Below are 12808 nucleotides of genomic sequence, written 5' to 3'. Positions count from 1 at the left end.
CAGAGTAAAGATCTAGGGCGCCAAAAGTGACTCCATTTTGGGCACCCTCCGCCATGTTAGCCACCCTGAACCCAACCAATCAGAGACGAGCAGGAAAGTCCCTGGATACTGAGAAAGGAGAACAGCCGTTGACCCAAAACCAGCTGTTCCTTGTTCCGCGTGAACATTCCCATCTGTACCCACCCTGTGCTAACTACAAAAAGCTGAGATGAAAAATGTTGGGGTCACAAGACTTCCCCTGCATGGGGGCGCTGGGGACCCCAGCTTAAGCTTGTAATAAAGGCTGTTGTACTTGCATGTGACTCTGGGCTTCCTTGTGTGTGATCGGGACCCAAATCTCTGAGCGTAACAATTATTATTGCTGATATTGATGTCTGTCGTTGTTGTTGGACAGGACAGAGAGAAATGGAGAGAGGAGGGGAAGACAGAGGGGAAGAGAAAGACAGACACCTGCAGACCTGCTTCACCGCCTGGGAATCGACTCCCCTGCAGGTGGGGAGCCGGGGGCTCGAACTGGGATCCTTTGGCCGGTTTTTGTGCCTGACTCCCTTTTTTTTTTTAATATTTATTTTATTTATTTATTCCCTTTTGTTGCCCTTGTTGTTTTATTGTTGTAGTTATTATTGTTGTTGTCATTGTTGGATAGGACAGAGAGAAATGGAGAGAGGAGGGGAAGACAGAGAGGGGGAGAGACAGACAGACACCTGCAGACCTGCTTCACCGCCTGTGAAGCGACTCCCCTGCAGGTGGGGAGCCGGGGTTCGAACCGGGATCCTTATGCCGGTCCTTGCGCTTTGCGCCACGTGCGCTTAACCCGCTGCGCTACAGCCCGACTCCCGTGCCTGACTCCCTTTTCTTTATACTTTCTTTCTTTTTTTTTTTTTTTTTTTTACCAGAGCCCTGCACAGCTCTGGCTGATGGTGCTGCTGGGGTTTGAACCTGAGCCCTGCCTGTAAAGTCAGGCAGAGTTTTTGTGAACAGCCACTATGCGAACATTAGTTCTCTCTGGGACTGGTGCCTGCTGCAGGAATCTCTTCTCCTTCTTCGCTTCCTTCTCCTCCTCTCCCCTCCATCCCCCTCCTCTCTTGACCTTCTGCTTTTTCTTTTTTTTTAATGTTTAAAAATCATCTTTATTTACTGCGTAGAGACAGCCAGAAACCAGGAGGGTGGGAGAGAGGGAGAAAGGGAGATGCCTAAAGCACTTCCCCTGCAGATGGGGACCAGGGGCTTGAACCCAGGTCCTTGCACATTGTGACGTGTACGCTCAGCCGGGTGCTGTCACCTCCCGAATCACTTTCTTTTTCTTTATCACAGAGCCCTGCTCAGCTCTGGCTAATGGTGGCGCTTGGGACCTCAGAGCCTCAGGCATGAGAGTCTCTTTGCAGAACCATCCTGCTGTGTCTCCCAGCCTTATGTTTGCTTTTTTTTTTTTTAATCTTTTTTTTACTGTTTATTTATTTATTTATTTATTCCCTTTTGTTGCCTTTGTTGTTTTATTGTTGTAGTTATTATTGTTGTTGTTATTGATATAGTCATTGTTGGACAGGACAGAGAGAAATGGAGAGAGGAGGGGAAGACAGAGAGGAGGAGAGAAAGATAGACACCTGCAGACCTGCTTCACCGCCTGGGAAGCGACTCCCCTGCAGGTGGGGAGCCCGGATCCTTACGCCGGTCCTTGTGCTTTGCGCCACCTGCGCTTAACCCGTTGAGCCACTGCCAGGCTCCCTTATTATTTTCTTTTTTCTTTCTTTCTTTCTTCCTTCCTTTCTCCCTCTCTCTCTCCCTCCCTCCCCCTCTCTTTTTTTTATAAATACATTTTAAAAATTTTTTTAAATTTATTTATTCATGAGAGAGATAGGAGGAGAGGAAGAACCAGACATCACTCTGGCACCTGTGCTGCCGGGATCCAACTCAGGACCTCATGCTTGAGAGTCCGGTGCTTGATCCACTGCGCCACCTCCCTGACCTCTCTCTCTCTCTCTCTCTCTCTCTCTCTTTCTTGTTTTTTACCAGAGCACTGCTCAGCTCTGGCTTATGGCAGTGTGGGGGCTGGGACTTGGGAGCCTCAGGCATGAAAGTCTCTTTGCATAACCATTATGCTATACCCCCACTATTATTTTCTTTAGAAGGAATTATTTATTCATCTATTTATTAATGAATGAGAAAGAGAGGAGGAGAGAGAGAAAAGAACCAGACACCTATCTGTCTGGTACAAGTGCGGCAGGGGATCCAACTCAGGACCTCCTGCTTCACCCACTGCACCGCCTCCCCGACGGCCATTTCTTTTACTTACTACGCATGAGAGAGACTGAGAGAAGGGAGGGAAGCCAGGGCCGGGCTCACTGGGTGCACGTGAGGTCTCCAGTCCAGCCCCGGCACACCTGTGCCTGAGTGACCCTCTGGTTCTCTCACAGATAAACCTGGGAGCCTCAGGCATCACCACTAGGCCATCTATCCCCACCTGAAAATATATCAATAAAACCCCGGGGGGGGGGGTTGGGGGTGGTGGTGGTGAAGAGACTCAGAGCACAGGGGGGCTGACCCTGGTGTGGACCCCCGGCCTGGGGTGACAGCCCACCCCCACCCACCCCAGACTGTTGGGACAGCCCTAAGAGGACCCACGGGAGACCTTGCCTAGACGTGGGTGCCGAGGGCCACCCACAGTGTCACTCCCCAGAGCCCAGCCGCCTTGCCCGGGCTCTGAGAGGACTTGCCAGGCCCAGGGGGTCTGGGGGGGTGACTTCCGTCCTCACTTCCCCAGGGGGCGCATGAAGGGCAAGGTGGCTTAGAGTTAAGGGCCTGCGATCGATCTGTGGGCACTGTCAAGGCACTCACTGTCCACCTCTGTCTGTCCACGCCTTCCTCCCTCCCTCCCTTTCTTGTTTCTTTTTTTTTTCTGAAGTCTTTTTTTTTTTTTTTTTTCTAAACCAGAGCACTGCTCAGCTCTGACTTATGGTTGTGTGGGGGATTGAACCTGGGACATCTGGAGCCTCAGGCGTGAGAGTCTCTTTGCATAACCATCATGCTATCTACCCCCACCCCCTTCCTTTCTCTCTTTCTTCTTTCTTTCTTTCTGTTTTCCTTTTCCAGAGCAATGCTCAGCTCTGGCTGATGATGGTACGGGGGCATGGAACCTGGGACCTCAGAGCCTCAGGCATGAAGAGTCTCTGTATAACCATCATGCTATCTCCCCCCTCCCTCTATCCATGTCTTTAAAAAAAATTACAGTAGGGGAGCCGGGCTGTAGCACAGCGGGTTAAGCGCAGGTGGCGCAAAGCACAAGGAGCGGCATAAGGATCCCGGTTCGAGCCCCCGGCTCCCCACCTGCAGGGGAGTCGCTTCCCAGGCGGTGAAGCAGGTCTGCAGGTGTCTGTCTTTCTCTCTCCCCTCTGTCTTCCCCTCCTCTCTCCATTTCTCTCTGTCCTATCCAACAATGACAACAACAATAATAACTACAACAATAAAACAACAAGGGCAACAAAAGGGAATAAATAAATAAAATAAAACATTTTTAAAAATTACAGTATAGTATTCCGAGAGGTGGACTCTCAAGCATGATGTTGCGAGTTCGATCCCCGGCAGCATATGTGCCAGAGTGATGTCTGGTTCTTTCTGTCTCCTCCTATCTTTCTCACAAATAAATAAATCTTAAAAAAAAAAAAAATTACAGTATAGTGGTTATGTTAAAGGTACTTTTGCCTTAATGACAGCAATGACAATAAACAACAAAAGGGAATAAATAAAGTTTAAAAAGACTCTCCTGCCTGAGGTTCTGAAGTCCCAGGTTGAATCCCCAGCACCACCAGAAGCCAGAGCTGAGCAGGGCCCTGGTCTCTCTCTCAAGTAAAATCTTATATTTAAAGTAAATCTTATATTTATATTTAATATGCATATACCTGTATATGAATGATAGCATAGTGATTATGCAGAAAGATTTATTTTTAGGTTTTTAAAACTTATTTATTCCCTTTTGTTGTCCTTGTGTTTTACTGTTGTTATTGTTAGGACAGAGAGAAATGGAGAGAGGAGGGGAAGACAGAGAGAGGGAGAGAAAGACAGACACCTGCAGACCTGCTTCACCACCTGTGAAGCGACTCCCCTGCAGGTGGGGAGCCGGGGGCTCAAACCAGGATCCTTACGCAGGTCCTTGTGCTTAGCGCCACATGCGCTTAACCTGCTGGGATACTGCCTGACTCCGTAAAATATTTAAAAAATGAAGAAAAAAAAAAAACCTCAATTGTTCATTTCTCGTGCCTAGAGAAGCTAATATCAACTCATATTTTGTGTAATGATGTGCCTGAAAAAGAAAAGGTATAAAGAGAAAGAATGAAAGATAGAAAGAAAGAAAGAAAGAAAAAAAGAAATAAAGAGAAACTAAGGGAAATATAGCAGAGACCAGAGCATTGCTCAGCTCTGGCTGATGTTGGAGCTGGGGATTGAACCTGAGACCTCAGAGCCTCAGGCAGGAGAGTCTACAGAACCATCTGCCCTCCAGAAAGAACTTTATTTCAGGGCAGGGGAGATAGAATAATGGTTATGTAAAGATACTCAAGCCTTAGGCTTTGAAGTCCCAGGTTCAATCCCCAGCACCACCATAAACCAGTTGAGCAGAGCTCTGAGGGGAAAAATGATCTTAAACTCTGAGCCACTAGAGATTCCAGGTTCAGACCCCAGTACCATAACAAGCCAGAGTTTAGCAGAGCTCTGGTCAAAATAAAAAGTCCCAGGTTCAATCCTCCTCCCAGACCTGATCAGGGCTCTGGTTAAAATAAAAATATTTATTTGGGTGGGGAAGATAGCATAATGGTTATGCAAAGACTCTCATGCCTGAGGCTCCAAAGCCCTAGGTTCAATCCCCCATGCCCATAAACCAGAGCTGAGCAGTGCTCTGGTATTTCTGTGTCTCTCTACATCTCTCTCAAAAATAAGTAAAATATGTATTTAAAAAGTTTATTTATGGGCTGGGGAGATAGCATAGTGGTTATGCAAAGCCTTCCACGGCTCACTCCCCAACTCCCCCAAAGCTAGAGCTGAGCAGGGCAGGGGAACTCACAGGGCCACACATGCCAAGGGCTGATTCAGGACAGCGGCTTCCCAGCGCCTCCCTCGCTCGCTCTGCTGCTGGAGAGTGGGGACCGAGCTCTGGCCGGAGCGCCGCCGCTCAGCTGGGGCCTGTGGGTGCTGGGCAGGGACCCGGGGTTTGGAGCCTCAGTCTTGAAAGCCTTCCCCACACTCCCAGTTTTTTGTTTACTTTCTTCCAGGGTTATCTCTGGGCCTCAGTTGAATCCACTGCTCCGGAGGCCATTTTTCCCTGTTTTTGTTGCCCTTGTTCTTGGACAGGCCAGAGAAACAGAAGGGGAAGACAGGGAGACAGACAGACACCTGCTTCACGGCTGGCGACGCCCCTGCAGGTGGGGAGTGGAGAGCTGAAGCGGGATCCCGAGGCCTTCGCCACACGTGCGCTTAGCCTGGCTCCTTAGCCTGGTCCCGCTACCCAGCCTTTTAAATGAGGGCTCCCTGGCCCTGCTTTCCGGGTGACTGAACCTGGACACTCTGTACTCCCCACGCTCTGGGGTGGGGGGCAGCGGCGGGACGGCCTTGGCGAGGCAGACGGGTCAGACCTCCAGCTCCCAGGTGGCCCGATCGGCTCCCCCCCAACCCCAGGATCCGGGGCCTTCAACTCGCCCTGTGGTGACCCTCTCACTGATGGGTAAGGCAAGGCCCTGGGTTCGAGGCCCTGGCCACCAACTGCAGGGGTTAAGCATTGAGTGATGCTGGTCTGCCTCTTCCCCTCCTGCCGATTTCTGGAGGTTGTCTAGAGCCTGACCCAACTCCTCCCCGGGAATGAGTCAGCTTTTAACAGAACAAGCCCCCGCCGGGCGTCGCGTTCCCCCCCCTACCCCGGGGGCAGAGATGCTGAGGCAGAACCCGCCCCACTCCAGCGGGCCTTTACCGGAAGACCCAGAACTCACAGGAGGGGCTGATAAGGTTTATGTAAATACTTACACCTGGGGCTCAGAAACCTCAGGTTCAATCCCCACAACCGAACCCAGGGCCGAGCTGGGGCCTGGGAATTTCAGGCACTCCAGGCCGGCGAGGGCTCCCTGCCACACGCTGGTTGAGCTCACGCAGCAGTTGGCTCCATGAGAACTGTTACCAGGAGCTGAACTCGGGACTTGATCCACCTCCCAACACCACAAGGAAACAGACCCCACAGGCTTAATTTAAGGTCCACTTGCAGGTTTTAGTTGGGAAAAAGAAACCAGGATCCAGCAAAAATGTCCTTTAAAAACCTTTATTGAATCTTGTACTAGTCAAAGACAGACTTGGCATACAGGACAAGCCACCCCTGCACCCACCAGCCAGGAAACAAGGAGCCAGGGGACGGGGCTTCTCTGACGCGACCTGGACGCTCTGTCCCCGCAGGGACCGTCAGAATGGGAGCACTTTCCAGCAGGGCCACGGCAAGTGCACCCGTTCCGACGGCCCCGGCCGAGGGACCCACAGCCTCGAGGTGGCCGCACCAGAAGCCAGGCAGGAGGCATGAGGCATGAGCCCCCCTGTCACGGCCGCCCACCCCAGAGACCCTCCGGGGCTGGAGCTTGCACTCACCAGGGAGACCCAAATATCGGAGCACTTTCCTCTCTCACAGCAGGGAGAGCGCCCCCACATTTGAGTCCCACAGGCTGAGCCATCGCACCCCAGGAGGACCAGGCGGAGACCTCGCTGACAGTCCCGACCGGTGACACTCAAATCATGGCGGCACTTCCCTCCTGAACACCAGAAAGTGCCCCCACAGTTTGAGTGTCGCAGACCGGGAGTCCAGGACCAAGAGGGGGATCTGCCTGCAGGGGCACACCTGGGCGACCAGCAGACGCGGCCGGGAGAGTCATGGTCAGCGGCAGACTCTGGGCCTAGGAGGGAGAGAAGCAGCTGTTAGTGGGGAGCCCACCTCAAGGCCCAGGTAGGGAGGCAAGTATGAAAGGTGGGGGGAGACCCGGGCAGAGAGGCAGGGGTAAAAGGTGGAGGGAGACCCAGGCACAGAGAGGCAGGGGTGAAAGGTGGGGGGCCCCCCGGGCACAGAGAGGTGAGGGTGAAAGGTGAAGGAGCCAGAGGATGCTCACCAGACACTCAGCACAGAACCAGAAGGAGAGAACATCTGGCCGTGTCTGAGCCCTTATATGTGCTGAGGCCTGAGCCCACCGCCCCGGGCGGGAGGCTCCGCCCCAGGCCCGCCCAGCCCCACCTGCACCCCAGGTGCCCGGCCGGCCGGGCGTCTCTCGCCTGGGGGTGCCCGGCCTTCCCGCCCCTGGCAACCACCCAGCGGAGGTTCCCTGAGGTTTGTTTATTCCTTGTTCCCGGGGAATTGGCCGGCGGTTGGGATCTGAGCCCCACTGACCGTGTCTGCATGGGTGTTGGGGTCGTCCCTGGCTGGGTGGGGTGCAGACTCTTACATTTGGTGGGTGGGGGCCTCGTTGTCGGGAACAGGAGGCAGGGCAGCCCCCCAGATGAGTCGTTCTGGACCCAGATATCTCCAAAGTGGAGAAAAGCAACCCCCAGCAAGATGACAAGAAAATAAGAAACAAGGTGTGTGTTGGGGGTGGGGGGGCTGGGAGACAGCACTGGGGTTCTGCACACAGACTTTCCTGCCTGAGTTCTCTCATTAAAATAAACAAAATAAAAAGATAAATGAATTTAAAAGCTACTCATGTAGTGGTCTGGGAGGTGACACAGTGTATTAAGCACTGGACTCTCAAGCAGGAGATAACTACTCATGTAGTGACAATGTCTTAGAGATAAAATCATTTTAAAAAACCAGGGTGGAGGATAGACAACACAATGGTTCTGCAAAGAGACTTGTGGACGTATTAGTATTACTATTTGACTGCGTTCATACAGACACACCGAGACACGACCCCTCTGTTAAGGAGCCTCGAGGTGGCTTCTAGGCCCAGGGAGACTGCTCAGTGTGAGGGAGGACTTCAGAACCATCACCACAAGCCAGCACTGCTCTGTCTGTCTGTCTGTCAGAGAAATATGTGTTTCAGGGCTAGGGAGGGAGAGAGCATCATGGCTAGGCTGCCAGGCTCCATTGGGGCAGCATCCTACCCAGAATTAGCCCTGCTGGGGGCAGACAACGCCGAGGTTTGGTTTGTGGAAAGCAGAAACTTTCAAAGTTTAAGGAAATTCAAAATGATAAAACGTGTTCCAGCAAACCATCAACTTTTAATTTTTCCCAGAGCCCTGCTCCACTCTGGCCGTGTGTTTGCCATAACCACTGTGCTGTCCCCCTCGCCCAAACTGGGCACACTAGACTCCAATTTCTAGGCCTGTTTTAGAACCTTCCTCATAACCTGCTGCCTCTGTACGGGGTTTATTCATGTTTCCTGGAGGTCTGATTCCCCGCAACATGGAGCAGGGAGGAATACGTTAAGTTCAAGGACCCTGCTGGTGGCCTGGTGCCCCTTGGCAGACCTGTCAATGTGAGAATGCAAAAGCCCTTTGCTGGGGCGGAGGAGACAGCATCCTGGTGCTGCAAAGACTCTCCTGTCTGAGGCTCCAACGTCCGGCTTCAGTCCCCCCACCACCACCCCCAGCACCAAGAGCTGAGCAGGGCTCTGGTACAATTAATAAATCAAAGTGATAAATAAAACCATTGCACCAAAGTACAGGACTTGGTGGGAGGGAGGGGGGTTCAGGCCCTGGGGCTGGGGGGAAGAGTATTTTGCAGAAAACTGAAAATTTTGAGGCATGTACCAATAACCATTGACTGTAAATCATTCCTCCCCCAATAAAATTAAAATGGAACGTTTTAAACTTTTTTCAGGGCAGGGGAACTTCAATGCCCCATGTCAGAGCTGAGCAGGGCTCTGGTTAAAAAGATCTAGGGCCAGGAAGGTGGCACAGTGCTTGTGCAAAACACCTTCATTTTTTAATGTTTTATTATTATTTTTTTACGTGGTGTAGGGGCTTGAAGCTGGGACTTGGGCGCCTCCGACAGGAGAGCCTCTGGGCAAAACCATTGTGCTATCCAGCCCCAACCTAACACTTTTCTACTCAAAGCTCGGATACAGTGAAGCGCCCCCACCCCCACCCCCAGGCTAAACAAAGCCCCTGCTGGAGATAGACAGACGGACAGATAAGACTGATGCTCGCTAACTTGTGAGAGATTTGTGTCCAGGGCTCAGATGCTCTAGGGTGAGGGGCACGCAGGAGGGCCTGCTCACCACCCCCACCCCACCCACCCCCTTCCGGAACCTTCTGCCGGCGCGAAGGCCGAGCCCTTAAACAAAGACGGGATTCCGAGGCGATTTGAAAGCACTGTCATGTAAACGACTCAGTCGGGACTTCTTAAACGTATTTCTAGGAGAGGCCCGGAACCAGAAATTCCAAACCTTTGAGAAAGCAGAGCTGGGGAGACGGCTTAATGATTATGCAAAAGACTCTCCTGCCCGGGGCTCTGAAATTCCAGGTTCAACCCCCAGCACCACCACCAGCCAGAGCTGCTCAGGGCCCGTCTCTCCCAGAGCCTTTCTCTCTGTATCTCTCTTTCATTAAAATACAACAAATGAAAACTGTTCTTTACAAAAAAGAAAAAGGCGGAGGAGATAGTGTAACAAACAGTTCTGCAGAGAGACTGGTGCCTGAGGCTCCAAAGTCCCAGGTTCAACCCCAGGACTGAGGCAGAGGGAGAGGGGAGGCAGGGGGCCTGGGGGGAGGTGGAGGGGAGCGGCTGGACGGGGCCTGGAGCTCTTCCTAATCGGGAATTCTCCCGCTGACCTCCACGGCCTTCATTTGCACATCACCGGCCTCTGCCGGCCTGCTGGGCCCCAGCAGCCAGCTCTCCCACCCCGTCTGGCTCCCCGCCCTCCACCCCCCAGGCCAGAATTTGCAAAGACTCGGGCTGGCTGCCCTCCCAGCCCCTCCGGCTATCTTCCCCGACTATCTGCAGCTCCCGGGCTCGGTGCTAATCCCGTCTGAGACCTTGAGCGAATCCGGCCGGGCTGGGGGCTTCCCGGCTCCTGGCCCCCCTCCGGCTCTCACTTTCCTTGACAGTCCCTGGACTCTGCAGACCCCTGTCCTGGTGAGGCGGTGCTGGGCTCTCCCTAGAAGGGCTGTCAGGGCCCCCACCCACGGGCAAGGCTCCACAGGCTTGTCTGACATTGTGACCTGGGAACCAGGAGACAGCTCAGCAGGCCGGAGCACAGGACAGAGCTCCAGAGACTCTGGGTTCAGTCCCTGGAACCCAACACCTTAGGCCTCAGCTGACGGGCGGCTGGTTTCTCTGTGTCCCTCCCTCACTGAAATCAAATCACATGTATATATGATATAAACATATATATTTAAAATGATGTAGGGTGGTCCGGGGGGTGGCACAGTGGATAAAGCTTTGGACTCTAAGCATGAGGTCCGAGTTCAGTCCCTGGCAGCATGTGGACCAAAGGGATGTCTGGTTCTCTCTCTTCCTTTCTCATTAATAAATGAAATACTTTTAAAAATAATAAAATATAAATAAATAAATATATATATTTTACTTACTCCCTTTTGTTGCCCTTGTTTTATTGTTGTAGTTATTATCGATGTCGTTGTTGTTGGCTAGGACAGAGAAATGGAGAGAGGAGGGGAAGACAGAGGGGGAGAGAAAGACAGACACCTGCAGACCTGCTTCACCGCCTGGGAAGCGACTCCCCTGCAGGTGGGGAGCCCGGGGCTCGAACCGGGATCCTGACACCGGTCCTTGAGCTTAGCGCCACCTGCGCTTAACCCACTGTGCTACCACCCGACTCCATATATATATATATATTTTTTTTTAATCATCTATTATGTATATATTTTAAATCATCTACTGCGGCCTGAGAAGTGGCCCAGTGGCTGAGGCTCTGGCCTCCTGGATTTGATGAGGTCCCGGGTTCGACCCCCAGCTCTGGCGTATAGGAGTGAGGCTCTGGTCCAGTCTCCATAAATCAATAAGCCTTTCACATCTTACTATGGAACAGGGGGTGAAGGGTCAGATACTGTTCTGCCCTGTCGCCGGCTGGTGCTGGTCTCAGACACAGACTGAGCTAGGTCCTCAGCCTTAAGTCTTTTTTTAAATTTAAAAAAAAATATTAATTTCCTTTTTGTTGCCCTTGTTTTTATTGTTGTTGTGTTATTATTGTTGTTGTTACTGAGGTCGTCCTTGTTGGATAGGACAGAGAGAAATGGAGAGAGGAGGGGAAGACAGAGAGGGGGAGAGAAAGACAGACACCCGCAGACCTGCTTCACCGCCTGTGAAGCGACTCCCCTGCAGGTGGGGAGCCGGGGGCTCGAACCGGGATCCTCACGCCGGTCCCTGCGCTTTGTGCCACGTGTGTTTAACTCGCTGCACTACCGCCCTGACTTCCTGACTTAAGTCTTTATTTAAAGATTTTATTTAAAAATGTTAATTTTGGGGGGAGGGAGGCAGTGGTGCAACTGGTTAAGCGCACACATTACAGTGCACAAGGACATGGGTTCAAGCCTCTGCTCCCAACTGTGGGGGAAAGTCTAGCAGGCAGTGCAGCAGGGCCAGGACTTTCTCCTCCCTCTCTGTTTTCCCTCTTCTCTCATTACTCTCTGTCCAGTTGAATAAAAAGGAAAAGATGTGGCCAGGAGCAGTGGATTCTTACTGCCAGCACCTAGGCCCAGCTGTAACCCTGGAGGGAGTTTTTTTTTTTTAATTCCCTTTTGGTTGCCCTTGTTGAAGTTATTATTATTGTTGTTGTTGTTATTGTCTTCATTGTTGGATAGGACAGAGAGAAATGGAGAGAGGAGGGGAAGACAGAGAGGGGGAGAGAAAGACAGACACCTGCAGACCTGCTTCACCGCCTGGGAAGCGACTCCCCTGCAGGTGGGGAGCCGGGGGCTCGAACCGGGATCCTCATGCCGGTCCTTGCGCTTTGTGCCACGTGCGCTTAACCCGCTGCGCCACCGCCCGAGTTCTTTCTGTTTTTTACCAGAGCCCTGCTCAGCTGTGGTTTATGGTGCTGAGGTGGGATTGAACCTGGGACTTTTGGTGCCTCAGGCATGAAAGGCTTTCTGCATAACCATTGTGCTGTCTCTCCAGCCCAGCCTTGTGCTATCCACCCAGCTAATTTTATTTATTTTTAAGATTCACTTTCATGTGTTCAGAGTGAAGGTTCTGGGCAGACTCCTTAATTTGTGGCCCAGGAGGTGGCGCAGTCATAAAGTGTTGGATTCTCTTTTTATTTATTAAAGATCTTAGGGTGAGGGGAGATAGCATAATGGTTATAGAAACAGGCTCTCCTGCCTGAGGCCCCAAGGCCCCAGGTTCAATCCCATGCACCACCATAAGGCAGAGCTGAGCAGGGCTCTGGTTAAGGGGGGAAAAAGGATTTTATTTATTTATTCATGGAGAAGACAGGAGGAGAGAAAGAAGCAGACTTCACTCTGGCCCCTGCTCAGGACCTCATGCTTGGGAGTCCAGTGTTCTAGCCGCTACGCCACCTCCTGGACCATCCTCTCTCTTTTTCTCTGTCTCCTCCTTCTCAGTTTCTCTCGGTCTCTATCCAATAATAATAATAATATGAAGAAAATTAATTTTTTATTATCTATTTATATTTTTAAGTTCCCTTTTCTTGCCCTTGGTTATTTTTTATTGTTGTTGTAGTTATTATTACCTTTGTTATTGATGTCGTCGTTGTTGGACAGGACAGAGAGAAACGGAGAGAGGAGGGGAAGACAGGGGGAGAGAAAGACAGACACCTGCAGACCTGCTTCACCGCCTGTGAAGCGACTCCCCTGCAGGTGGGGAACCAGGGGCTCCAGT

The sequence above is a fragment of the Erinaceus europaeus genome, chromosome 2, assembly GCF_950295315.1.
Source record: "Erinaceus europaeus chromosome 2, mEriEur2.1, whole genome shotgun sequence".
NCBI classification, from domain to species: domain Eukaryota; kingdom Metazoa; phylum Chordata; class Mammalia; order Eulipotyphla; family Erinaceidae; genus Erinaceus; species Erinaceus europaeus.
Note: the sequence above shows the minus strand (reverse complement) of the source record.